The sequence below is a fragment of the Lemur catta genome, chromosome X, assembly GCF_020740605.2.
Source record: "Lemur catta isolate mLemCat1 chromosome X, mLemCat1.pri, whole genome shotgun sequence".
Taxonomy (NCBI): domain Eukaryota; kingdom Metazoa; phylum Chordata; class Mammalia; order Primates; family Lemuridae; genus Lemur; species Lemur catta.
In genome coordinates this window covers 25,982,506-26,009,855 of record NC_059155.1, presented here as the reverse complement: position 1 = coordinate 26,009,855, position 27,350 = coordinate 25,982,506, and the positions used below count along the sequence as shown (strand labels likewise).

The following is a 27,350-nucleotide window of genomic DNA, read 5'->3' as shown; positions in this document are numbered from 1 at the left end:
AAAGGCTATAAGTCTACACTAGGAATACATTTGAATAAAGAGTATTAGTGACAAAACAGCAAGAAAATCAAGTATTTGTAACAGAACAGCCAGAACTAATTAAAGAGCCAGCCAGCCAGCCATAGAACAAAGATCAGGACTGAATAGATCAAAAATGAAACACAGTTTAAACCAGAAAAAAAGGACTTGAGGTTGATAACCAGTAACAAAGGTGTTTGGCAAATAAAAAATCTAATTATCTGAGGCTAGGTTCTCCCTTAGAGATAGCTCAGGACAAGAAATTTGCCTCACACTGTTCTTAAAGCATTCTTATTCTGGTCAATCCAGGGTGGAAATTGGAAGCTGAGAATTTTCTCTAACCCTCTTGCCTCAATCAAAACTGTCATTTCTGGCCGGGCGCAGTGGCTCACGCCTGTAATCCTAGCCCTCTGGGAGGCCGAGGCAGGTGGATAGCTCAAGGTCAGGAGTTCGAGACCAGCCTGAGCAAGACCCCATCTCTACTAAAAATAGAAAGAAATTATCTGGCCAACTAAAAATATATATAGAAAAAAAATTAGCCAGGCATGGTGGCACATGCCTGTAGTCCCAGCTACTGGGGAGGCTGAGGCAGAAGGATCTCTTAAGCCCAGGAGTTTGAGGTTGCTGTGAGCTAGGCTGATGCCACAGCACTCACTCCAGCCCAGGCAACAGAGTGAGACTCTGTCTCAAAAAAAAAAAAAAAAAATGAAAAAAAAAACTGTCATTTCTTCTGTGCCACTGATGTTTCAGAGGAACTCACATTAATTCATTTGAAAGTAGAATCACTGATACTCTGAAAAGAGACATATATAAAGAGGATTTACTCTACAAAATTATATCACCTGGGCCTGCTCAACATACAGCAAAATCATTCCTGGGTGGAATTACTGTATATCACCGATGTACATTATATTATTTGTTCACAGTATTCTCTTCCCCATTCTACCAAGTCCATGTCTATCCCCCTGGGGCCTATTCAGGTAGGAAGGTTATCATCTCTACCATATTGCTGTCATACTTTCCATATCACTTGCTTAGGCTAATGGAATGTGAGTGGAAGAGACATATGTCTCCTCCAAGTAGAAGTGTTAAGAGACATTGTGTGATTTCACCATTACTCTTTTTGCTCTGCAGTAAGCCAAGCAATCCTTAGATAAGGGCTACCCCTTTAGCCTGAGAATTTAAATCAATAACCACAGAGAAGAGCCAAAACTTACCTACAAAACATTTGTAAAGTGGGGGAGAAATGAATCTTTGCTTTTGTAAGACACTGAAATTTTGAGTGTGTTTCTCACTGCAGTATAAAATAGCTTAAGCTGACAAATATAGTAAGCCCATGTATCCAACTACTCAGCTCCTCCATAGCAATTACAATATCTAAGAATCATAGACTATCAAATATCAGAAGGTCTCTCATAGATCATTCAGTCCAATCCCAGTCTGAGGCATGAATCTTAATTACTTTCTTCTCAAAAAGTGATGGTATATTTAGCTTTTGTTTGGGCGCCTTTGGTAACAGTGATCCCACCAATTCTTGGGGGTTTATATAGTTCTGATTGTTCACACTTTTTACATTTTCTATATTGAATCAGAACCTAATTCCTCCTTAATCTATAATTGTGTAGATTTTTTATTTAATGCAGGCACATATGAAAGACTTGCAATTGTACCTATTAGATTGTTTTTGTTAGATTTGATCCATAGCAAAAAAAATCAAGGGAGTAGCAGCTCATCAAGTACAAGGGATCTTCAGTAAGATTAACGACTGACTTTTTATCAGAAACTTTGTAGAACACAAGGCATTGAGATGATATATTCAGTGTTCTCTAAGAAAAAAAAAACTTGTCATTCAAAAATGTTATTTCCTGCAAAAATAGCCTTCAGAAATGAAAGAGAAATAAGACATTCCCAGATAAACAAAAACTAGGAGTTTGTTACTAGTAGATATGCCTTACAAGAAATACTAAGAGGAGACTTCAGGCTGAAGTGAAAGAACAATAGACAATAACTGAAATCCACCTGATAAACTAAAGAACAATGGCAGAGTTAACTATATAATTAAATATAAACACCAGTATTAATGTATTTTTAGATTGGGATTCCTTTTTTTCCTATATTATTTAAAAGCCAATTACAAAAAGCAATAATTATAACTCTATGTTGATGGACACATATTGTATAAAGACATAATTTGTGAAAATAACAAAATAATGGGGGTCAGGGAGTCATATAGAAGCAAAGTATTATATAGTATTAAAATTAAATTATATTAACCCAAACTAGATTGTTATAAATTAAGATATAAATTGCTATCTGCAGGGCAATCACTAAAAAATATCCAAAAATTATATAAAAAAATGAAAAGGGAATAAAAATGACACACTAGAAAATATTCACAAAGGTTATAATGAAAGAATTGAGGAACAGAAAAGATATAACATGTGTAGAAACCAATTAATAAAGTGGGAGAAGTAAATCCTCACAGGTAAATACTCTAAAGGTAAGTTGATTAAACTCTTCAATTAACACACAGAGCTTGGCAAATAAATAAAATCCCAGAATGCAACTATATAAGATCTAGAAGCAGCTGGGTGCGGTGGCTCACACCTGTAACCCTAGCACTCTGGGAGGCCGAGGTGGGTGGATTGTTTGAATTCAGGAGTTAGAGACCAGCCTGAGCAAGACCTAGACCCTGTCTCTACTAAAAATAGAAAGAAATTACCTGGACAGCTAAAAATATATATAGAAAAAATTAGCCGGGCATGTTGGCGTATGCCTGTAGTCCCAGCTACTCGGGAGGCTGAGGCAGGAGGATCGCTTAAACCCAGGAGTTTGAGGTTGCTGTGAGCTAGGCTGACGCCACAGCACTCTAGCCCCGGGCAACAAAGCAAGACTCTGTCTTAAAAAAAAAAAAATAGATCTAGAAGAGACTCATTTTAGATCCAAAGAAACAAATAAGTTTAAAGTAAAAGAATAGGAAAAGATATTCCATGCAACAGCAACCAAAAGAGAGCTGGAGCAGATATATTAATTTCAGGCAATTTAGACTTATGACAAAATATAAAGAAGAAATGACAGTGTTGAAGAGAGAAATACTTCCATAATAATAATTGAGAAGTCTACACTTCATTTTTAATAATGAACAGAAGATATAGACAAAAGATAAACAAACAAATGGAAGACTTAGATAACACTATAAATTAACTAGACCTCACATATATACAAAAGACTCCACCCAACAACAGCAGAATTCACATTATTCTCAAGTGCACATGAAACTTTCTTCAGAATAGACCATAAGATAAACCACAAAGCAAGTCTCAATAAATGTAAAAAGATTGAAATGATATAACTTATATTCTCTGATCACAATGAAATGGAACAAAGAACTAGAAATCAATAATAGAAGGAAAAGTGGAAAATTCACAAATATATGGAAATCGAGCAACATAATTCTAAGTAATCAATAGGTCAAAGAAAAAATTGGAGAGGAAATTTAAAAAATATTTCAAGACAAATGAAAATATAAACGCAACATACCAGGACTTTTGGGATGCAACAAAAGCAGTTCTCATAGGGAAAGTTATAGTTGTAAATGCTTACACTAAAATGGAAGAAAGATCTCCAATGAACAACCTAAATTAACATCCTAAGAAACTAAAAAGTTAAGATCAAGCAAAACCCTATGATAGGAGAAGGAAAGAGATAATAATGATTAGAGGAGAGATAACCAAAGTGGAGAATAGAAAAAACAATAAGGTATAAATAAAACCAAAGTTCGGTTGTTTGAAAAGAATAGCAAAGTGACAAACCTTTTACTATATTAAGAAAAGAAAATAGAGGACATAAATAAAATTGGGAATAAAAATGAAGATATTGCTACCAAACTTATAGAAAGAAATAAAATTATAAGAGAATACTATGGAAAATTATATGTCAACAAATTAGATAATCTACATGAAATGTACAAATTACTAGAAATGCACAAACTAATTTGACAGCGAGTGTATGTGTAGACTATTCCTTCGATCTTGTGAGACCTCACTGTCGATAATGGGCTCAAGCTCAATCCATGAAAATATAAGCTGTGCTAGGTCACTGTCATTTCTTATAATTGAGTAATATTCCACTGTAAACATGTACCAAATTTTAGTAATCCACTCATGAATTGACGGGCACTTGGGTTGTTTCCAGATCCTTACAATAGTGAATTGTGCTGCCATAAACATTCAGGTGCAGATGTCTTTATTATAGAATGTCTTTTGATCTTTTGGGTATTTGCCCAACAGTGCTATTGCTGGATCGAATGGTATTTCCACTCCCAGCTCTTTGAGGTATCTCCATATTCTTTTCCACAGAGGTTGCACCAATCTGCAATCCCACCAGCAGTGTAAGAGTGTTCCTATCTCTCCACATCCTCACCAGCATTTGTTGTTTTGGGATTTTTTGATAGCAGCCAATCTCACTGGGGTTAGGTGATCAACACTATGGTGCTCACACCGTAGTAATATTCCAGGGATTAGGGGGTCGGGGGGGTGGGGACAAACTCACAACTAAGGGTCACAGACATGGTGAGCATTGTAGAGGGGAAGGGCATGCCTCTAAACCTCACTTGGGTGAGGTAAAGTCATAAAATGTAACCAGAAGATATTTGCACCTCAGTGTTTATTGCAGCATTATTCACAATGGCTAAAATACAGAATCAGCTTAAGGGTTTATCAAGGGATGAATGCATAAAAATGATGTGGTGTATGTACACAAAGGAATATTATTTATCCATGAAAAAGAAGGAAATTTTGTCATTTGCAGAAACATGGATAGATCTGGAGGACATTATTTTAAGTGAAACAAACCAGACACAGAAAGACAAATATTTCATTTTCACACTCAAATATGGGACCTAAAAAAAATTGATCTCAAGGTAGTAGTGAATAGAATGGTGGCTACTAGAGATTGATCAGGGTGGTGGGATGGGGTAATGAAGAGATGTTGGTGAAGGGGTAATTCTGTTTACTAGAAGGAAGAAGTTCTGATGTTCAGTGGTACAATGGGGCAACTATAGTTGACGATAGTTCACTGTATTTCAGAATAGCTAGAAGTTTTCAAATGCTCCCAACATAAAGCAATGATGAATGTTTCAGGTGAATCTTGTCCCAGTTACCTTGATTTGATCATTGTATGTTGTGTGCTTGTTTCAAGATGTAACATGTAATCCATGAATATGTACAATTATTATGTATCAATAAAAAAAAGAAAAAAAAAAGAAATGCATAAACTACCAAAACTGACTCAATAAGAAATAGAATATTTGAATAGACGTGCAACAAGTAAAGGGATTGAATCAGTAACGATAATTTAAAAAAATGCCCTTCAGATAGCACATATTTTAGGCTTTGCCAGTCATAAATTTCAGTAGCAAGTATTCACCTCTGTTTTAGTACAAAAGCAGCCATAGCCAACATGTAAGTGGAGATAACTGTGTTCTAATAAAACGTCATTTACAAAAACAGATGGCAGGGCAGAAGGCCACAGCTTTATGACTCCTGACAAAGAAGAATATCTATCTGGCAACTATTGAAAGAATTCAGAACTATTTATGATCATATTTTTATTTTGAGGTCAAAAAATGCTTGATATAATGTGATAGGGTTCTATAGTTCATTCTTTCCTTCTGGTCTTATCCTGTTTTCCTTTTCTATGGTATTTTTTGCTAGATGACTTCTAAGATAGATCTTAGTATTTCCAGAGTCTAGGAATTCACACACTTGTGTAATTCCCTTCCTTTCAATGTTGTCTGGACTTAATGAATAGCTTCTAATATACAAAATATGGCAGACATGATGGGATCTTACTTCTGATATTGAGTTACAAAAGCTCTGTGGTTTCAGATATGTGTTCTCTCTCTCTCTCTCTCTCTCTCTCTCTCTCTCTCTCTCTCTCTCTCTCTCTCTCTCTCTCTCTCTCTCTCTCTCTCTCTCTCTGTCATTGGAGCTCTCACTTTGGAGAAAGCAAGTTGCCATGTTGTGTGTAGCCTTATCAAAGAGCCTACATGGCCAGGAAATGATATCCCTGGTCAACAGACAGGATCTGCAACCTGCCAACAACCATATGCGTGAGCCTGGAAGTGAATCCAGACCCACTGAGAGCCTTGAGATAACTGAAGCTCCAGCAGATGTCTTAATTACAACTTTGTTAGGTACCCTGAGCTGCATGAACCAGCTAATCTGTGCCTGTCTCACAAAAGCTGAGTGATCTAAATGCTATTTTAAGCCACTAAGTTTGACAATATTTTATTATTGAGCAATAGATAAAAAAATATAGTGTTATTTAGTTCCTCCTCCCTTCTCCTAATGTTGAATCTCTCCTAGTTAAATAAACTCATCTTAAACTATGACCTAAAAATCCAAATTCCTATGTCATGAATCTTTGAGCTTGATTTGACCCAGCACAATCAGGATCTTAACATAGGAGTGAAAACCAGTGAGTCTCTGGTCTAAAAAAAATCGTGCTCCTTTTCAGTCAGAAGACATTGTATAACAAATCAGAAAGAAAACCAACTGAAAGCTGGGACCTTATGCCAGGAAACAAACTGTACACTATGGACCCTTTTAGACTTTTTAGAATGAAACTACTATCTCTTTTATAAAATCTATTTTTCACTGATTTACTTCAAAGGGTTTGTTTATATCTGCAGTCCTCAATCCCTGGGCCATGGACTGCTACTAGTCCATGGCCTGTTAGGACCCGGGCCACATAGCAGGAGGAGAGCACCCAGTGAGCAAGCAAAGCTTCATCTGTATTTACAGCCACTCCTTATCACTTAAATTACCACATAAACTCTGCCTCCTGTCAGATCAGCAGTGGCATTAGAGTCTCACAGGAGCACGAACCCTGCTGTAAACTGTGCATGTGAGGTTGTAAGTGGTGTGCTCCTTATGAGAATCTAATGTCTGATGATCTAAGGTGGAGCTCAGGTGGTGATGCTAGCACTGGGGAGCAGCTGCAAATACAGATTATCACTAGCAGAGAGGTTTAACTGCATAATAAATGTAATGTGTTTTAATCATCCCCAAACCATTCCCCCCGCCCCAGTCCATGGAAAAATTGTCTTCCATAAAACTGGTCCCTGGTTCCCAAAAGGTTGGGTACTGCTGATTTATATGATTTAAACTTTTCTCTCAATAATATAAATATAATTTCAGGCTATGCTATGGTTTGAATGTGTTCCCCAAAGTTCGTGTGTTAGAAACTTAACTCCCAATGCAACAGTGTTGAGAAGTGGGATCTTTAAGAGGTGATGAGGTCATGAGGGTTCTGCCCCCATGAATGGATTAATGCTATTATTAAGGGAGTGAGTTAGTTAATTGGCTTCCTGATAAAAGGATAAGTTTGGTACCCTTCTTCCACTCTCTCATTTGCCCTCCGTTACCCTTTAATTTCTGCCATGGAAGGACACAGCAAGCAGGCCCTCATAAGATGCCAACCCCCTCAATCTTGGACTATCCAGCCTCTAGGATTGTGAGCCAAATAAATTTCTGTTCATTATAAATTATCTACTCTCAGGTACTCTGTCATAGCAGCACAAAATGGACTAAGACAAGTTGATGTTTGCTGAATTGAAAGTGTCCATCATTTGTCTTTTTTTGTGTTTGTTAATTAGCCTGATTTAATCACTCCACATTGTAAACCTATATCAAAACATGGATGGAACCAGAGACCATTATCCTAATATTTCCATTGTAAAGAATGGAAAAACAAACAACACCTGTACTCACTATTAAATTGGAACTAACCAATGAGCACACAAGTGCACAGAGGGAAGTAAAACTCAGCAGAAATCAAGCAGGGGGAGGGGGAGGAAAAGAGGGACAAAAAACTACCTACCAGTAACAATGAACACTATTTGGATGATGGGCACACTTATAGCCATCATTTGTGTTTATATTTTTTATATATGTATAGCAAAATTCTTAAAACATATTCAGGCCAGGCGCAGTGGCTCACGCCTGTAATCCTAGGATTCTGGGAGGCCGAGGCGAGTGGATCGCTCGAGGTCAGGAGTTTGAGACCAACCTGAGTGAGACCCCGTCTCTACTAAAAATAGAAATAAATTATCTGGACAACTAAAAATATATATAGAAAAAATTAGCCGGGCATGGTGGTGCATGCCTGTAGTCCCAGCTACTCAGGAGGCTGAGGCAGGAGGATTGCTTGAGCCCAGGAGCTTGAGGTTGCTGTGAGCTAGGCTGACGCCACGGCACTCACTCTAGCCGGGCAACAAAGTGAGATTCTGTCTCAAAAAAAAAAAAAAAACATATTCATTAAGTCATTTCTGTCAATTATTTGTTAGAAACTTGTAGAGCTACTTTTTTCATTATTTCTTCTCATTTATCTACATAATTATTTATAAGAGGATGTTAAAACTTTTGGGTTAATTTTGGGTAGCATATGTAAATTATAGGCTTTTTATGTTTCATACACATCAGAATTCTCATTAGCAAATATATTTACTGGGGATCTCTCTCTCTCACTCTCCTCTGTCTGAGTGTGCACACACACACATTTTTGTTTTGAAAAGCTAAGACATATGCTATTCATTTCAAAAATAAAGGCTTAGTTTTTAACCATTTTAGGTGATGAAGCACCTTCATTTTGTTCAGTCTTCCTCCTAAGTCAGAAATGGTCAAGTTTGAGGAAGAATTGGCCTTTATGAGCTCCCAAAGGCTATAAAACTTAAACATGATGGTTGTGAAGCCTACCCCCATACTGAGCTGTTGTGCAAGAAATTCGAGATAGGAAAATAAGAAGTGTATCTTTAAGAAATATTGAATATTTATGTGTAGTTAGTATCAAATAGAGGTATCAAATTCAGAATCTAGGCAGGGAATGAGAGTCATGATATAGAGTTGAAATGGTATGGAGATAAAAAAGAAAAATGCAGTGCTGTGTGGAAAAGAAATAATGACTGTAGAAAAACAAGTGAGAAGAAGGCCTAAATAAATTTGGAGACTAAATTTGAGTTCCAAGTTTATTAGAATTTCAGTCAACCAGTCATGCTAAACTATATTTACTCAAAGAACAAGAGGGACATTCATTTACTGTTTATTTATTCCTTTAGAGAAAACATAAGGCCGGGCGTGGTGGCTCACGCCTGTAATCCTAGCACTCTGGGAGGCCAAGGCAGGTGGATCGCTTGAGGTCAGGAGTTAGAGACCAGCCTGAGCAAGAGCGAGACCCCCGTCTCTACTAAAAATAGAAAGAAATTATATGGACAACTAAAAATATACAGAAAAAATTAGCCGAGCATGGTGGTGCATGCCTGTAGTCCCAGCTATCCAGGAGGCTGAGGCAGGAGGATCGCTTAAGCCCAGGAGTTTGAGGTTGCTGTGAGCTAGGCTGACGCCACGGCACTCACTCTAGCCTGGGCAACAAAGCGAGACTCTGTCTCAAAAAAAAAAAAAAAAAAGAAAAAGAAAACATAAACTGAGTACCTACTATATTCTAATCACTGTGCTAGACAATGAGGATAAAAATATGAATAAGAAACTATCACTGGAAAACAATACATTTGTCAATTATGTGATGTAGTAATCATTCAGGCATATATTCATTAAAAATTATATATTAAGCATGTGTTGCATTCTGGGTATTATGGTAAGAAATACAAGTACTTTGATGAGCCAAAATTTACATGCCTGTCACTTGTGTGTTACTCATCATTAAGTAGCATATACATATAATAACAATTAAAGTAATGAATATATAAATACAAATTGCACTGGCAAATTGTGAATTAGGGAAAGAGTCCCATAGACAATTACTTAATCTAATTATTTAATACAGCATGAGTGGGACTTAACTAGAAATCTAAGAAAGTTGCCCATGTGGGGGTGGAAGGAGGTGGGGAATGTGGAGGTGGAAAAAACTGTTCCAGAAAGAATTAGCAATTGAAATGGCCTTGCTATGGACTGAATTGTGTTCCCTCAAAATTCATATGTTGAAACCCTAACCCCTCAGTACCTAAAAATGTGAATGCATTTGGAGATAGGGATTTCAAAGAGGTAATTAAATTAAAAGTAGAGTGTGTCCTGGTACTATCTGACTGGTGTCCTTATAAGAAGAGATTAGGAGGCTGGAGAATACCCAGAATGTGCAATCATAGAGGAAAGGCCATGTGAGGGCACAGCAAGAAGCCTGCAAGTCAAGGAGAGCATTCTCAGGAAAAACCAAACCTGCTAACACCTTGGTCTTGGACTTCTAGCCTCCAGAACTGTGAGAAATAAAGTCATGTTGCTTAAGCCATCCAGACTGTGGTATTTTGTTATAGCAACCCTAGCAACCTAATAAAGGCCTTACGGCAGGAGAACACAAGGAATTGGACAAATTGGAAGAAGGCAAGAAAACAGTGAAACAAAAAGTTGTGTTAGATTAATCTGTGGAATAAGATAATAGCCAGACTGTGAAGGGCTTTATAGATCATATTAATGATCTTGATTTTGGCTTCAGAGAAATCTGGAAGCCATTGATAGTTTTAAGCCAGTGGGTATATGTATACCAGTCAGTATGATTAGGTTTTAAACAAGTGTATGTATATATAGCATTTAGTATCTTTCATCTGTAAGTAGCAGAACATCCAACCAGAAAAACAACCTGTAAATATGTTATTTATTCTCACATAAGAATTCCAGAAATAGGGGAATTCCAGGGTTAGTTAACTCACTGACTAAACAAAGTCATCAAGGACAGAAAAACCCTCTGTTTTTGAGTTTACCCATCCTGTATTTGTTTGTTTGTCCTCCTAAACTGGAATATCATATAGTCCTAAATTGCTGGCACAGTTCTAGGCATCATTTGCTAATGTCAATATTTAGAGGAGGAACAATGGACATCCCCTTCTCAGGATCCTTTTTAAGAGTGAGTAAAACCTTTCAAGGGGATTCTCAGGTTACTTCCACTCATATGTCATTGAACAGAATGGCACCACATGCCCATTCCTAAAAAAAAAAAAAAAAACAAAAACAAAACAATTCCTTGGCAAAATAAATAAAACCAGAATACACGAGTTAAATCAATGAAGATTCACCAACTCTATCAGGAAAGGGGCCAAGCCCTCTCTGAAGGACATAATGTCTTAGAAAACAGTGAACAATATGGGATCTACATAGCAAAAAAGAACAAATGACTTTGCCTTATGTTTATACAATCAATAGTGTCTGTCACAGGAATATGATTAGATTTTTTTTTGTTTTTAAATATCTCTTTGACTGCAGTGGAGAGAACTACTTGAATGGGTGGGGCAGAGTGTAAATGAGAGACCATTTATTAGACTATTACAGTATGGCAGGTACCTTAGACCAGAATGGTATCTTGGACCGGAATGGAGAGAATGAAGAAAAGTTGGTGTTACCAAGAAAAACATTGGAAGTAAAACCAGTTGAATTTGATGATAGATTAAGTATGAAATGTAAGTGAACAGAGGATATCTAAGGTGATTCCTGGTTTTCTGGTCAGTGCAACTAAATGGGGGAAACACTGAAAGAAGAATACATTTGTGGAGGTAAATCATGACTTTTGCCTTGAGCATGATGAGTTTAAGATTCCATTGAGCTATTCAAATGCATATGTCAGTAGATTACTACTTACATAGGTCTTTAGCTCATATCAGAATCTGGAAAATATATAAAATTATACATTTAATTTTAGAACCAACTTATCAATTTTTACTAAATGTGTTCCATTAGCTCCCACTTTTCAACACTGTCGCGTTGAGAAATAAGTTTCTGACACACTAATTTTGGGGACACATTTTGACAATGGCACTCCTTTTGGCTACTATCAATAATGCTGCTATGAACATGTATGAAAAAGATTTTCTGTTTTCATACGTTTTCACTTCTCTTGGATATATACTTGATAGTAGAATTGTTGGGGCATATGGTAACTCTGTATTTAACCATTTCAGAAACTTCCATATTATTTTCCAAAGTGACTGTACCACTTTACAGCCCCACCAGCAGTGTATGAGGGTTCCAGTATCGTTACATCATCATCAACATCTTTTATTTTCTGACATTTTTATTCTTGTCATACTAGTGAAATTACAGTATTATTGACTGATATTCCCTTGATGACTACTTTTATAGAGTATCTTTCTATATGCTTACTATGCAATTGTATATTTTCTTCAGAGAAATCTCTGTTCAGATCCTTTACTAATTTTAATAGTGTTATTTGACTTTTATTGAGTTGTAAAACATTTTATATATTCTAGATGCAAGTACCTTATAAGATATATTTTGGAAATGTTTTATCACAGTCTGTGGATTGTCTTTTCACTTTCTTGATACTGTCTTTTGAAATATACAAGATTTTAATTTTGATTAAGTCCAATTTATCTATTTTTTTTGTTGTTCATACATTTGGTGTCATGTCTAAGAATCTGTTGACAAATTCTAGATCACAAATGGATATATGAATTGTGGTTTATTGATGTAATAGAATTCATGCAATGCAATAATGCACAACACAAAGAAAAGTACAAATTATGTATATACATACACAATAATCTGAGCGAATTTTTCAAGCGTATTGATAAGCAAAAGGAGCCAATCACAAAATAACACATACCATGTGATATTATATAAACTTTAAGAAAAAAACAAAATTATTTTATTTGATAAAAGTCAGAATAGTGTTGATCTCTAGTAGGGTATTGACTCTAAAGGAATTGAGGAAGCTCTCTAGGGTTCTGAGAATATTCTATAATTTGATTTAGGAAGTGGTTTCTTGGGTATATATATATATATAAAATAATGCAACACGAGTATTAAGATTTGAACAATTTACATAATAAATGCATGCTGTGAATAGTGTAAAAAACAAACCTGATTTCAGTTAATGCATCCTTATTGAAATTTGACAATATGCTAAGAACCAGCTACAGGTGATATGCAAAAGAATTTATATTCTAGCTAAAAGTTTTTATATAATTCTATGACAGAATTTTTAAAAACACTATAAATGCCTCAAAATTACCAAAAATATATTTTTTTATCCTTAGGATTAAATTTTCTAGAAAAAGCCAGCTGAGTAATATTCTCTTCTTACCTAAAATTTCTGTTATGAGTTAACAGGAATTTTTAATTCTCATTAAGGAATTTAATTTCTCATTAATCTCTAGGTTACAATGGTGTTTATATTTATCAATGAAGCAAGAACAATATTTTTTGAGAAAGTTAACCAATCATTAATCTCTCTCTGCTAATGTTTCTGCAGAACTAACTAATAGAGTACATTAACACATTAAGCAATCTTCAGCTACCCCCAAAAATCATGCATCTTCTCCTTTTGATATCCATTAGACTGGGTACATTCTTAACATAACAAAAATAAATGTGTGTCTCACTCTAACAATTTCCACACATTAGAGACTGAAAAGGCCACAACAATATCCCTCCTTCAATTCCACCCTCCCCCTTACTTCTATTTGTCCAATTCTAGAGGGACCTGCTAAAATCTTAATCTATTGAATCCATCCATCTTTTCATCCACTGACTATATACTTACTGAGATCATACTATGTACCAGGCACTTTTATAGACACTTGAGTTAGAAATTATCAATTATTTATTGCTTTGTTCATTCTTTCAATACATATTAATTGAATCTTAATTATATGCCAGTTACTAACTTATTTTATTTATTTATTTATTTATTTATTTTTATTTATTTATTTATTTATTTTGAGACAGAGTCTCGCTCTTTTTGCCCTGGCTAGAGTGCCGTGGCATCAGCCTAGCTCACAGCAACCTCAAACTCCTGGGCTCAAGCGATCCTCCTGCCTCAGCCTTCCAAGTAGCTGGGACTACAGGCATGTGCCACCATGCCCAGCTAATTTTTTCTGTATATTTTTAGTTGTCCATATAATTTCTTTCTATTTTTAGTAGAGACGGGGTCTCGATCTTGCTCAGGCTGGTCTCTAACTCCTGACCTCGAGTGATCCACCTGCCTCGGCCTCCCAGAGTGCTAGGATTACAGGCGTGAGCCACTGCGCCTGGCCTCAGTTACCATCTTAGATATTTTGTATAGAAGAGTGAATAAGAAAGACTTAGTCTCTGCCTTAATAGTGTTTATATTCTAAGTAAGGGGACCACGTAATAAGGCAAATAAATGAAATTATTAGTATTCTGGAGGAGACCACAATCTAGTAGAAGAGACAGAAATAATTTTCATCCAGTTTATAAATTGTTATAATTAAGATATGCCCATAGTTCTGTAGAAATAAGGGCAGCAACTAATTCTTTTGGGGGTGAGATGGGAGAAAGGGGTGAATATTTCATTCTTTTGGAAACTTTGCAACGATTGGCACCTGTCAGGCTTCACTTCTCTGTTATTCCTGATGTATTTTCTTTACTGATCACATTTATATGGAAAACTTTTCTTTTTCTATCCCCAACCTTCTAATGTTTCCTCCCTTACCTAGGCTTTTCACTGTTTTAAGACTTAAAAATGAATCTCATTGCAGAGGCCCTATCACTTTTTTTCCATAAATGTAACTGAGTTCTTCTTTGAGATCCCTATCTTTCCCAAATCTCTTTTAGGTTGAATCTACTCATATTCCCACACTTTGTGCTGCTAAAACTCAGAAACAGACTCACCATTGACTTTGCCTTTCCTGATGTTTACAGAGCATCATTCCTCTAACCTGGTGTAAAAACCTTGTTCCTCTGAGTCTCATGTCAAGCAGTTATAGTAATTTTCCCCTTTTTTATTGCATACCACTCTCTGGATATGCTACAAACTCTGAATTTGTGCATTTGTAATCCTCAAACTTCATTTCTACCATTTGAACCTAGATACTGATTTTAATACTTTGAGTATCCCCTTAGAACACTTTGATACCAAAGCCTTTTGATTAATGTAGATTTTACTGATTATTCCATTTGAAAGACAGAAGAGTAAGTTTACATCTCACACCTTAAAAAGCCCTTATGATTTCCCATAAAATATTTGTTTTCTTCAAGGTCCCTTCTCTCTCTAGACATCGATAGGGATTCTCTCCTTTTTGGAAAAATTATTGTAGTCTCTAAGAATGCAGCTTGTGGCCCCGAATCCCCGAATTTTAAAGAGTTTAGTAAAATAGCTCTTTCAGAATTTTCATGAAGATAAACTGTATTCCATAGAACTCAGAAATAAGTACAGTGGGGGCTCTGCCAAAATGAATCTGAGGGAAAGTTTCTGTATTGTGCTCGGAATCACCCCTGTATTCAAAAGGTGGTTTTGATTATGTATTTCTTACTGGTTCAAATTCACTGTGCCTAAGGAATTGTGAGTGTGGGGGGGGGAAGAGAGAGAGAGATATTTCCACACATGTTCATGTTCATATGTTTAAAATAATCATTAAGTAAACTATATGTTCAATATCAGTATATTTGTAATTTATTATACTTTATGATCTTGATAAAATTCAGCTAACAGAAACCCTAAGAGATCCCTAAGAAGAGATGCCTGATCTAAGGAGACACAGCTAACCTGTAGGGCAATGCTCTTTTTGCATACAATAGACAGAACAAAGAAACAGACTGCTTTTTCAGACTACATTTCAAAATGGAACTTGAAAAAGCTTGTTCCCTTTCTAATGTAGTTACCATAACACAATGCTGAAAGATTTGAATTTTATCTTACATAATTGTTATCAGTGAAGGGTTTTAGGAAGTGAAACTACCTAATAAGATTTTTTTTGATAGTTCATTCCCGAAGGAGTATGGGTGATGGGCTAGAGGGGTATAAAACTAGAGACAGAAAGATGAGTTAAGAGATATGATGAGGATCCGAAATAAGACAGTGAGCCCAGAGAGAAGGAGACAATTTTAATTGATACTTTGAGAGGTAAATTGATAAGACTGGATGAATAGGAATGTGAAGAGTGAAGGGAGAAAGAGGTCAAAACTGACTACCATGTTTCTAGCTTTAGAACAGTAATATTTGGAGATTCATAGATCCCTTGAGAATTGTATAAAACTGTAGACCCTTTCTTCAAAGGAAGGAAGGAACATGGATGTGCACAGAAATAATTTCACAAACAATATAAATAGGTTCAAATTTCTCTGTTTTGGTGAGAATAGTGGGATCAATGGCTCCAGTGTATGGCCCAGTTTGATATTGTAATAAACCCTGATGGATTGAATTTACAAACTCCCATTTAATTGTGAATTACGAAACTATGCAATAAATTATTTAAGTTTTGTGCTTTTTCATATGCTTTGAGAAAAAAATATATATGTGTTTTTAAATTTTGTCCATTAAATGATTATTTGCAAATCATACCCATCCAGGTTCAATGATTATGACTAAGTGAAATTAGGAATAAATAATAAAGCTCTAGTCATTCTAATATTGTTGTTTGCATTTTACACACAAAGTATTATGCTTGTCTAATACTATGTAATATGCTTAACTAATATTTGCTATATATTGAATACTTATTATATTCTAGGCATGTTAGATATAACCTCTAAGGGGATCACAGATTAGTAGAGGACATAAGAAAAATCACACAAATAACTATAAAGTAAATGCCAATATGGTAAATATAGGAGTGTGGCAAAAAAAAAAAAAAAAAAAAAAAACTTCTTTGGGAATAAAGAAGAGCCAGTATTACATACCTGCTAGTGTTTTAACAGTTATATATAGGTAACGTCTCAAAGGGATGTGCATGCTCATTTTTTTTGTTTTAAATTATAAGTTTTTATTTTTTTTTATTTCATTTTAGAGGTCACGGATAATCTTTAGATAACTTTGTGCAAGTATCTAATAAATCTTTTTGAAAATGATAATGAGGTTGCTTTTTAAATCTCAAATGTAAGATTGTTTATATTGAGGTGTGAGAACCAAAGCTAACTTTTATTTTATATATTTCTTATCTGGAGTGTCCAATTATAAAATAAGATGTATGACAGTGTTTAATGAAAAATGCATATAAAATGATAATAATTATAATTAAAGGAAGTAGAAATCAAATGAATCCTCTAAATAAAGTAAAATGAATATGTTTATGCAAGCATATTTGGGGTGACATGGGAAATATATAAGGTCTTGAGAAAATATATCCCCTCCATTTAATTTATCTCATTGCAAGGCCCTTTCTTTCAGTATAATAGTACATATTTGCAATATGATAATTTTCTTTCAATAACTAGAATCTATATATTTTCCTTTGTTCTATCTGGGACTTATAACATTAGAATACAAGTTGACCATTATTATTTAATTAAGCTTTCTGGCTCTTTCTTTCTTCTTTTTCTTCTTTGATTTCCATGGTGTGCATATTGGTCCACTTGATGTTGTCCTATAAGTCCCATAGGCTTTCTTCACTCTATTTCATTATTTTTTCTTTTGCTCCTCTGACTGAATAATTTCAAATTACCTGTCTTTGATCTTGTTAAGTCTTTCTTCTCTTTGGTGAAGCCTGCTGTTGAAGCTCTCTATTAAATTTTCAAATTCAGTTATTGTATGTTTTAGCTCCAGAATCTCTATTTGATTCTTTTTTAAGGTTTCTATCTCTTTACTGATATTCTTATTTTCTTCATGTTATTTTTTTTATTTTGCTTGTTTGCCTGTCTTCTCTTTTAGTTCACTGAGCCTCTTTAAAATGAATTTTTATATTCTTGTCAAGCAATTAAATAGATCTCCATTTCTCTAAGGTTTGTTTGCTGGAGATTTATTTTCTCCTTTTGTAGTGTTGTATTTCCCTGACTCTTCATGTTGCTTGTAGCTTCGTATTGGTGTTTGCATATTTGAAGAATGAGCTCCCTCTTGCAGTCTTTTCAGACTGAATTTTGCAGGGAAACATCTTCACTTAACAGCCCGGCTTGAGATTCTGGCAGCCTTTCAACCATTTTCTGTGGATGTGCACATTCTGCTCCTTTCCATCTCTCTTGTTGGAAAAGTCTTGGGTTTGTGTGCCTACTTTTAATCTCACAGAGTCATGCAGGCCTTTGTAAACCTCCCACCCATTTTCTCTAGAGTGATGCATTAAAATGCTAGGGTGTTGTATACAAGCTCCATTTCTCTCCCTCCCTCCTGAAGGAAAAGTCTCATATTGTGCACCTACTATGAATCCTGCAGAGTTGTACCAGCTGTTGAGAGTCATCCACTCCTTTTACCTGGGGTAGTGCACTGGAAAGCCCAAAAATGAGTGCAAATTTGACTTCTCTTCATTTCTCCTGGCGAAGAAGTCTCAGGATTATACACTTTCTCTCAATCCTGCAACACTCTGCAGGCTGCTGAGAGCCCCCACCCCTTTTCTTTGTTGTTAGCTGCCTCCAAGTATTCTGACTATGTTAGTTGCCTCAGTGCTCTGAGTGAAGTGAGACAGAAGTAGGTCCCTCAGGCAGTGCCCCAAAAGGCTGTATATGTTGGATGCATGGTTCACTCACCCATTCTCCTAAGAAAGAAATCATGGGCTGAGTGGATTTATCTTGGTGCTTGGCTGTGCCAGCTTTGAAGATGGCTGAAATGGGTAAAATGAAATTGCTCTTGCCTATTTTAATGCTGTTTTTCTCAGTTTTGTGCTCATCTGAGGTGTTGCAACTTATCTGGATTCTGGAGTTCTCATAAAGATATTTTGGTCCAAATCTGTATTTTTCTGAAGCAATGGCTAGAACTTCCTATTCAGCATTCTTGCTGACGTCACTCTTCTATTTTTCTTGTTTTCCTTTTTAAATGTAGGTAGTGACATTTCTCAGATGACCCTATCAATGGGTCATGATGAACAACCTAGTTGTTAATATTTTCTTGATTTCCTAAAATGAAGGTGAATTTCACCAACTTATAAATTCTAAAGAGTCAGGGTTTTATAATGTGTGATTACACAGAATATATGTTCATTTTTATATTTATGAACCCTTGGGGAGATGAAGCATAAACTTTCTGCTTCTGAAGGGGATAGTAGAATTGTGGCCAGAGTAGGAAAAAATCTATGCTTGAACATTTTGTTCTATTTCTGTCTCTACAACATGTGTCACTCTGGTCACACAATACATTTGTACTTTTATGTACAAATATGTACTTTGTACATAATTTTGAAATAAAATTTAGAGGCTTTAGAAGTAGATGTAAAGATGGAAAAGGAAAGTCACGTTATAAAAATGAAATTGATGGAATTTGGCAAAATATTAGTTATGAAGAATGAATTACAGTGACATGTCAAAAAGCTCTCTAGGGGAGCCACTGATAGGTTTCAGGACAAGCTCTCCAAACCAAGAAGCCTATTCCTAAAGGAGGGGTGTAAACGCTTGAGTGCCAAGGCCCTGGGCTTGGCTCTTTCTGCACTTTTCCACTAGTGTAGTTCCTCTGCAGGAAGGGTGAGTGCCCTCCCAAATCACTGTTCCCTGGAGCCCTACAGCACACTCCCATCAAACCAGTCCACCTGAGTTTCCTTACCACCCAAGTCCAGCTCTAGAACTTCTCACTCTGTGTCTGACTCACTGGTGTGTCACTCCGTGAAATGCTAGCAGGCAGGAGATTCCCCAGTTGTGCACGCCTGTTCCACCACAAGTCTCCAAATGGAGAATATTGGACTCCTCTATCCTCAGGGACCTCAGCCAGGGACACGCTACCACCAGACAGAAGTGGCTATTTGAGTATATGTTGGCTCAAACTGTACTCCCTATTCTAATGATGGGGGAAGGGGCCAGCACTCTCTTTCAGCCAGTGCACCTGAGGCATTTGATTACTGTGGAACTGGCAGCCAGACAATTTCTCTCTGAATGCCGCACTCCTACCCAATATGGCAGTTCTAAAGCAGGGGGTAGGGTGGGTGTGCTCACAGATCCCTGTTTCTCAGTATCCCCCCCCCACCACTTTCCCATCTGAAGTGTCTGCCAGGGCTTCCTCACCACCCGAGTCCCGGTCCAAGACCTCTCTCCTGCATCTCCCTGCATCGCTTTCATGTCTGGGGGACACCGGGACCAGCCCGCCTATCTAAGCCGCCAGGACACAATCCTGCAAAATGCCGGTGGGCAGGTAGCTCCCAAATTGTGGCAGGCCCCACTTTCTGTGGTGAGCTGAGCCTGGAATGCTCACCTGCCCTAGAGAAGCAACCGTTTGTGAGCTGCTCTATTCGAGCTACTCACAGTTGCAATGGGTGGGGGAGGGGCCGCAGCTCCCAGTTGGCTGGAGCTCAAACTGCATTCTGGGATGCAGTGGTTTTGGGAGACGCAGGGGAGAAAGTCTAAGTGCAAGAAAGCTAGCACTCTGGTTTCTCATGGCACTCTCTGATGGATGGCCCTTATTGATGCCCAAACTCCTAGGGCTTGCTGGTTCACCCTATTATTCCTAATTAGCTGCTGTGCCTGGGTTCATTGAGGATGGAAAAGCCTTCCATATACTTTGTGTGCTGCTGTTCACAGAAGGCAGGTAGGTGGGGGAGGGGAAACTCCCCTTACCCTTTCGCTGGGCTCCGAGCCTCTCTGGGTATGATACATGCCACTATCTTCTCGCTATCTTCTTTTTTTTTCATTTCAGCTTATTATGGGGGTACAAAAGTTCAGGTTATATATATTGCCCATGTCCTGCCCCCCCCCAGTCAGAGCTTCAGGTGTGTCCATTCCCCAGAGAGTGCGAGTTGCACTCATCGTGTAGCTATCTTCTTTCTCAGCTTCTCAGTTTTTCTCCGTGGGGTCCTCGGTCATCTCTGCTGTCTCTCTCCGTGATCCACACTTGAGCTGTGACTCATCTCCGCTCTCCTCAGCCCAACATCCTACCTTCCAGCTGGATTGGTCCAACAAGCAATGTTTCTAGTTGGCCATCTTTTCTTCTCCCATAGCCTCTTTCCTTAAAGGCTCACAATTGAGAAGAAATAAGACCAGCACACTTAAAAGCATACCAGAAAAATAAAAGAAGAATTATAGAACAATATAGTTTTAGGTGTGATATATTAGGAAATTTCTAAATGTTTGCCAAGAAATTCTAAAATGCAAAACACATCAAGGAAACTAACATAGAATCAGGAGCTTATTACTAGAAAATACTGCATTATAATGAAACCTCTAATTTGTTTCATTCAGTATAAAAATAAAGATTATAATAGGATACTACAAACAACTTTATGTCAATAATTTAAACACTGAGAAGAGATGAACTAATTATTAGGTAAATATATTTTGTAATGGGTATAAAAATAAATATAAATTATGAATATTTTAATACATATTAAATGAATTTATCTGTAAGTTTAAAGTTTCCTACAAAGCAAACTGCAATTTTAAATGAGTTAAATGGTGAAATTTTTAAACATTAAAGAAGAAATTATTTTGATTGTACACAGATTCTTATAGATAATAAAAAATAAAGAACCATTCTTCAACTTGTAATATTATACCAGCATCAGCTTCATAATAAAATATGACAAGAAAATTACAAGTAAGGATAAATTATAGCCTATTTTCACTCTTAAAAATTATTGCAAAAATTCTAAACAACTTTTAGGAAATGAATTCAGCAATATATAAAAATGATAATACCTCATTAACAAATTATTTCCTCCCAGGAATCTAATGATAATTAAACATCTAAAAGCCAATGTAATATAACACATTAAAAATTAAAGGAGAAAAATCATATGAACATCTTAATGAATATTGAAAACATTTGACAAAATGTTACAGTTATTCATGGTTTTCAAAAAGTTCAATAGAACTTCCTTAATCTTATAAAGGGAACCTAGTAAAACCTACAGCAAATATGATACTTAATACTGAGTTGATGAGGCTTTACCTTTGTGATTCCCATAATTACTACTACTCTTGAACATTGTATTGAAGTCACTACCCAATGCAATGAGGCAAGGGAAAACAATAATACATTAAATAACTGGAAAGGATGAAATAAAGTTCTAATTTCCTATGCTAACATTGAATGTGTGGGATATACAAAGTAACCCACAAATCATTAATTAGAAGTACACTTAGCATGGTTTATGCATACAATATAATTTCCAGGATAAAGTAATTCTATATAGAATAACAAACAAAAATAATTTTTAAAGAAATATGAGAGATTATGGCTTCACATCACATCAAAAAACATCTAATAACTTGGGAAAAGAGGGATTAAAAACTGTGCAAAAGTTTTACACAGAAATTCATAGAATATTGTGAAGAGAAATCAAAGAAAACCTAAATAGATAGAGGGATATCCTGTGCTCATGAATTGGAAGACTTGGTATTTTGAAGATGCCAATTCTTCCTAAACTGATCTATAGATTCATTGCATTCTCAGCGAAAACCACAATAGGAATATTGTGGAAATCAGCATATTTCTAAAATTCAAATGGAAATATAAAGGGCCAAGAATAGCTAAAGATCATTTCAGAAAAGATCTAGTCTGAGGAATTTGCACTGCAAGACAATAAAATTTATTAAAAGTTGTATCAGTTATAGTTTCGTTGAACTGTTGCAAGGATAGACAAATTAATGAATGGAACATACTAGGGCCTAAAACCAGACCCACATATATATGGACACTTGACTTATGACAAAACTTGTACTGTTGAATATTGGGAAAAGGAATGTATTTTAAGTAAATAATGGTGTATTAATTACATAAACATATAAAAAATGAAATTGGGCCTCTAATCCTTAAATCATGGACAAACTTAATACCAAATGGATTATATATCTGAATGTGAAAGTCAAATAATAAATTTCTAGAAGACAACAAGATAAAATAGCTTCAGATTTTGAGACAGAATAAAATTTTTCATTCACATACACATACATACAAGATTATATATATACACTTTTGCGCACACATATATGCATATCTATATGAACATAAAACAAAAATACTAAACATAAAAGACTGACAAATTTGTGTATATAAAAGGAACAAATTATCTTTTTTTTTTTTTTTTTTTGAGACAGAGTCTCACTTTGTTACCCGGGCTAGAGTGAGTGCCGTGGCATCAGCCTAGCTCACAGCAACCTCAAACTCCTGGGCTTAAGCGATCCTACTGCCTCAGCCTCCCGAGTAGCTGGGACTACAGGCATGAGCCACCATGCCCGGCTAATTTTTTTTTTTGTATATATATTTTTAGTTGGCCAGATAATTTCTTTCTATTTTTAGTAGAGACGGGGTCTCACTCTTGCTCAGGCTGGAGAACAAATTATCTTAACTAAAGGTAAGATGGCAAACCATAGTGTGAAAATAAACAACAGCTGAAAAGCTAAAATAGGTGAGCAGAGATTTAACTAGTTGCATGATACCAGGGAGAAAAAGTTTGTATATGAAGTCCTGCAAAATTAGAGGAGCAAAATATTTCCATTAAAAATTCCATTAAAACTGCAGAAGTAATAACTTCAGAGGTAAGGATCACGTTACAGGGCAAAAGATTATGCCATAGGACTAAGTGCAAAACCAAAATACCTATGTCCTAACAAAGTCCAAATCAAACCCTCTATGTGATTAAGGTGATTTCCTAGTAATTTAACTCTGTGTAAACAGGAAACTCACAGCACTTCAGAGAAAGATAAGAAAGTCCAGAGTATCTTCAATACATTATTCCCAATGTTCAGTATATAATAAAAAATATTAGACATTCACAGAAACAAGAACATGATACCCATAATCAAGAAGATCAAATAGTCAATAGAAATAGAACTACAGTCCACCTGGTGTTGGAATAATCAGACAAGTACCTTAAAATAACGATTAAAAATATGTTAAAGAATTTACAGAAAAATATAAATATAATGAGAAAAAAAATAGAAAAATTGTGGGGAAACATGAAAGCTCTAATGAACTAAATGAAAATCCTAGGAATGAAAAATATGAATCAAGTATCAAAAATGTAGTTCACAAACATAACAGTAAATTGTACACTATAGAAGAAAGGATTATTGAATGAAAATAGGACAATAGAAATCAACTTCAAAAACAGAAGGAAATATAATTTTTTAAAAATAAAATAAAATAAATGGCCTGTGGGACAATGTAAAAAAGTCTAATGTATGTGTTAATAAAATTCCACAGGAGAGGAGAGGGAGAATAAGGCAAAAAAACTAGCTAAAGAAATAAAAGCTGATTTTTTATTTTAAAAAATGAATGAAAAAAATTCAACACAGAGACCCAAGTAAGTCAGTGAACACAAGAAAGATATAAAAAATGTAAAAGAAAATCACAGCTTGGCCGGGCACGGTGGCTCACGCCTGTAATCCTAGCACTCCGGGAGGCTGAGGCCAGTGGATCGCTCGAGGTCAGGAGTTCGAGACCAGCCTGAGCGAGACCCTGTCTCTACTAAAATAGAAATAAAAAAAATCATCTGGACAACTAAAAAATATATATATAGAAAAAATTAGCTGGGCATGGTGGCGCATGCCTGTAGTCCCAGCTCCTCGGGAGGCTGAGGCAGTAGGATCGCTTAAGCCCAGGAGTTTGAGGTTGCTGTGAGCTAGGCTGACACCATGGCACCCTAGCCTGGGCAACAAAGTGAGACTCTGTCTCAAAAAAAAAAAAAAGGAAAATCACAGCTTGGCAAACCATAGTCAAACTATTGAAAATAAAAAACAAAGATAGAATGTTAAAGCAGCCAGAGGAAAGGGAGACCAGTATACAGAGAAGGAACAAGGATAAGGTATAAGGCTTTTATAAGAAATAAAGAAATAAATTCATAGAGCAACAATTAAAAATATTAAAAAGCCAATAAAAGAGATAAAATGGAATGCTAAATATATTCAATCCAAAAGGAGACAAGAAGAGACAAACAAAAAGTACAAAGACTATATGTAAAGAATATTTTTAAAATAGCAAGGGAGTAGACATAAACATAGCTATGTCATTATTTGTGTCAAATATAAATGCATACTACACTTAAAAGGAAGAGCTTTCAAACTAGATAAAAAGAAAAAGCATATTACTTGTAGTTTAAAAGAGATATATTTTAAATGTAAAATACGGACAGGTTGGAATTAAAGTAGTAAAAATAATTTGCCATGTAACCCTTGGATGTAAAAAAATAGAATTATTATATTTACATAAGGAAAATAAGTTTTTTAAGAGTAAGAATATTATTAGAAAAAATGGAGATATTTTGTAATGATAAAAGTATTAATTCATAAAGAAAACATAAAAATCCTAAATGTATATTCACATAATATCTGAACTTCAAATTACATGGAGCAAAGTTGTCAGAGTTAGAGAGAGAAATACACAAAACCACAAAATAATCTAAAGTAATTGAAGAATCAAAAATACAAAATAATTTGTAAGGATATAGAACATTTGAGCAATAACACTAATCAAATTGACCTTATTGACATTTATAGAAAACTGCAATCTACACCTGAAAAATAGAAATTCTATCCAATGAATATGAAACATTCACCAAGATAGACCATAAGCTGGGCCATAAAACTAATAATAAATTATAAAATATTGAAAACATAGATCTCTACAAAATAATTAAATTGGAACCCAACAATAACATCTGAAAGAAAATGAAATATTTGAAAATTAATGAAAAAACTTTATTAAAAACTTGTACACATAAAGATAAAAGAAAAATCATAAAACATTTTAATTATTTTGAAACCTAACATATCAAACTTTATGTGATATAGCTAAAGCAATGAATAGAAGAAATTCTTTGGATTCAAATGATTATATTATAAAACAAAAAAATATTGGAAATCTAAGTTTTCACTTTAAAAAACAAAATACAGCAAAATAAGATCAAGGAAATTGGAAGGAAGAAGACGATAAAAATAATAGTGGATAATAATTGATTGAACCTAAACACAGCTGGTTTAAGAAGAGAGAGAGAAAGCAAAAATTAGCGACAGCAGGAATGAAGAAAGGGACGTCATTGGAAGCACCACAGTCATTAAAATGATAAAATATTATGACCAACTCTGCAACAATAAATTGGCAACTTTGATGAACTAGTCAAATTCCTTGAAAAACTGGGTGATGGGCACACTTATAACCCTGATTCAATCATAACAAAAGTGATCCACCTAACCAAAAACGTTTGTGCCCCCATAATATTTTAAAATAAGAAAAACACAGTTTACAGAAAAGTGCAAAAAGGAGAATTTCTAAAGTGTCATTTTTCTAAAAGGGAACTTAGAAAATTTGATTTCTCATATTAGAAAGTCCATTGCTTTTATACATACCATCAATGAAAAGGTGGGATTTGAAATTAAAAACACAATGTCATTAGCATTAGCACCAAAAATAGAAAATAATACACATCTAACAATATGTACAAGATCTATATGAGCAAAACTACAAAACTCTGATGAAGGAAATCAAAGAAGATCTATATAAATAGACATGAATTTTATGTGTCTTTTTTTTTTTCAAAAAAGAAAAAATGGATGGATACATGGATAGGAAGACTCGATATTGTCAAGATGTCAGGTCTTCCCAACTTGTTTTATAGATTTAATTCAATCCCCATAAAAATCCCAGCAGGGCACTTGGTAGATATCATCTAATTGATTCTAAAGCTTATATGGAAAGGAAGGAGACCCAGGTAAACTAGCCCAATATTGAAGGAGAAGAACAAAGTCAGAGCACTGACTCTACCTGACTTTAAGACTTACTATGAAACTATAGTAATCCATATGAATTTTATAATTATTTTCTATTTCCATGAAAAATGCTAGTGGAATTTTGATTGAACCTATAATTTGCTTTGCATAGTATGAATGTTTTAACATTATTAATTCTTGCAATCGATGAACACAGAAGAATATCTTTCCATTTATTTGTGCCTTCTCCAAGTTATTTCTTTATCTTATAGTTTTCAGTGTACAGATTTTTCAGATTCTTGGTTACATTTATTCCTAAGTATTTTATATTTTATTTTTTGATACTATTATAAATGAAATAATTTTTTTAAATTTCTTAGAGAGTTTGTTTTTAGTGTATAGAATTAAAACTGATTTTTGTTAGTTGATTTTTTTATCCTGCAACTGTACTGAATGTGTTTATTAGTTCTAACAGTTATTTCTGGTGGAATCTACAGGATTATGTATACATAAGACCATGTCATCTGCAACCAGAGACATGTTCACAGAAACAGAAAAAAATCCTTAAATTTATATGGAACCTAAAAAGACTCTGAATAGCCAAAGCAGTTTTGAGAACAAAGAACAAACTAGAAGCTTTGATTTCAAGCTATATTACAAAGCTACGGTAAGCAAAACAGTATGGTACTGGCGTAAAAACAGACATATAGACCAGTGGAATAGAACAGAGAGCTCAGAAATAAGCCCCCACATACAAAGTCAATTAATCTTTGACAAGGTTGCCAAGAATACACAGCG

At 35.2% G+C, this 27,350-nt stretch overlaps 1 pseudogene; it reads left to right on the top strand.

Annotated features, from left to right (window-relative positions):
- LOC123628178 overlaps positions 1–20,820 on the top strand; it is a 43,955-nt pseudogene extending 23,135 nt beyond the window's left edge.
- Positions 20,821–27,350: the final 6,530 nt, after the last annotated feature.